This window comes from Pteropus vampyrus, unplaced genomic scaffold (assembly GCF_000151845.1).
Source record: "Pteropus vampyrus isolate Shadow unplaced genomic scaffold, Pvam_2.0 Scaffold315, whole genome shotgun sequence".
In the NCBI taxonomy this organism is placed as follows: Eukaryota; Metazoa; Chordata; class Mammalia; order Chiroptera; family Pteropodidae; genus Pteropus; species Pteropus vampyrus.
In genome coordinates this window covers 388635-391225 of record NW_011889096.1, presented here as the reverse complement: position 1 = coordinate 391225, position 2591 = coordinate 388635, and the positions used below count along the sequence as shown (strand labels likewise).

At 48.2% G+C, this 2591-nt stretch overlaps 1 pseudogene; it reads left to right on the top strand.

Annotated features, from left to right (window-relative positions):
- Positions 1–2065: 2065 nt before the first annotated feature.
- LOC111730465 lies at positions 2066–2184 on the top strand (annotated as a pseudogene).
- The last annotated feature ends 407 nt before the right edge of the window (positions 2185–2591 follow it).

The following is a 2591-nucleotide window of genomic DNA, read 5'->3' as shown; positions in this document are numbered from 1 at the left end:
CTGGGCCTAGAAGATTCCCAGAATTGATGCAATTACGCTGGTAAAGGGAGGAACTTCCACAAAACCCGAGTCATTTTTATCTGCTCCCCAGGGGCATGCCAGGTGCTGACCGCACACTCCCATCGAGCATCGCGTTGCTACAGAAGGATGAAACGATGGGTCGTCGTGATGCGAAACAATTGGTTTCTGTCCATCTCGCCTCCATCTTTTCTTCCTTCTTCCAATTTTTCCTCCCATCTTTCCTCCCGTCCTTCCTTCCTCCCTCTCTCCCTTGTTCATTCCATTATTACTTCTGTAGCTCCCTGATTTCACATCCCGTGTCTAAACTGTCTAATGATCACTAGACCGTTTTCATACTTCAGTACGTGAATATCTGTGATAAAGTTCAAAGAAAGCCTTTCTTGCTTTCTTGGACGGAAATGCGTTATAGAGGTGCCATCTTTGACCAGATCTGAAAGATACTTTCCTTTTATTCATCTGAAAGGCCCATAAATTACAAAGGCGGCGAATGGCATTTGAATACATCAGGCAGGAAAAACCCATGAGAAAGAGGATTCATGCTCTCCTCGTCCTCATTTGTGACATTTAACGGCAAAGATCATGTAAACGCGTGTTAACAGAATTTCAAGGTCCCCTTGTGTATGCAGTTGGAGGATGGACAGAAAAATGAACTATATACCCACCCTGGAGTTGGTAGCTGCCTACCTCAACATTATGTAGAAGATCGTTTTTTAAAAAGATAACCTAAAGTTGATAAATGCAGTGCAGTTCAGGAAGATTTATGATAGTACACAAAACTTTCTTTTTAAGCCTCTGTCTCAGGGTCCAGATAGAATCACATATGTTTGTGTTCTTTGAAGAATAGAAAGTGTTTCCAGCGCCAGCCATTCAGTGGGAGTTTGTCAGCCGCTGTCCGGGGATCAAAGATAAGGGCTGTGTAGGAAGCTGGCATGAGAGGAAGGGACGCTGCCGATAGCCATCAGAGCCCTCGCTCCCGCCATGCGTCACCAAGCAGCTCCTGAGACTAATAGGTCCAGAGGCGCTTCGAAATCAAACAAGTCCACTTTCTCAGAGGGCAGCGTTTATCCCGCCTGACCTCCCCTCCCAGCCGTTGCTGGGCTTCCCCGTGTCGGGCTGTGCTGTCTGCGGCTGTGTCCCAGCACCTCCGCTGGAACCTGCAAAGACTTTGACGATGCACTTCAAAACTCTCGCTACGCACCTCTCAGACGAAAGACAATTCTGGATCTCTCCCGCAGTTTCCTGCTCCGGTATTTGTGGGAGACGTGGGTTTCGAAAGAAAATTTATGGGTATTCCTGCTAAGTATTTTTCGTTTAGCAGTAATACGTTCAAAGTCGATGACTACATGGACGATCTAGAAAAGAATCTTCTTACCTGTGGCTCATTCTGGTTCAGAATGCCCTTTGCCAGTCAACCCAGAGGATTTTGGGGAATGTCGGCAGGTCGCTTCTATAGGGCCGTTCATCCCATCCTTAGCAAGCGTCCAGTTTCCATAAGTCCTATGGACGTGTTTGCTAACTTCTCTGCCCCAACCTGCATCATCACACCTCTGCTTAAACTGAGTGATTCTCTTCCCTTGGGCATTTCGTAGCCACTAGAGAAGAGGTACAGACGTAGGTGCACACGTGCACGGAGATTTGACGACACAGGCACAGACACTCCCCTAGCTCAGGACGGACCTCCCAGTGTCAACTGCAAATGTCCTCCGCGTCTCTCCGTCAGCAATGCAAACTCCCCAGCTCTCCCGTCCATGTCCTTCCAAGTGGACATGCACAGGTCACCTGCAAAACGTGGGAGCACCCGTGGCTCTCTGTGCTTCCCAGAGTCACCAACTCGTATGCTGCATGTGGAGCTCCGGGGACAAGAGACGTCATCGCTGGCACGTCTGAGCTCGTAGAATTAATTAGTCCTCACACCTCAGAGGAGAGGGAGGAAAATAGAACGTCGTGCGCAGGGCCCTGCACTGACTTCTGGGGATAAAGAGCTGATTAAAACAGAAAGAGTCTTCGTCTTAATGGTATTGAGGGGGACAGGAAGTAAGCAAGAGTCTACGGCCACGCCACCCTGAACAAGCCCGATCCTGTCTGATCTCGGAAGCTAAGGAGGGTCGGGCCTGGTTAGTACTCGGATGGGAGACCATCTAGGAAAACCAGGTGCTGTAGGCGTAAAAAATAAAAAAATAAGGGATTGTTAGCTGACAAGGTCCTTGCAATCTCTGAGGTCAATCAAGGGTTGCCTCACTTAGAAAAAAAGAAAAAGAAAAAAGGAAGTAAGCAAGAAAAAAAAAAAGCGGTTTAAGCTCTATGCTAAGGGAGACCCTGACTTTACAGATGGCTTCCTGCCTCGTTCTGCCCTAGTGGATAGTGAGGAAGAGTAGAACTCAGTCCAGCTGTCCTCTCTAACTGGGCTGAAACTGGATCGTGCATGACCAGGATGCTGTCTGATATAAAACGGGCATCTCATTAAAAGCAATTCGCTACTCTCCTCGATTCTACTGATTGCCTAAAGTCAGTAACCCATGTGACCTGACTTGACCCCAACGCTCTTGGGTGCTCACAATGACGCATCCGAG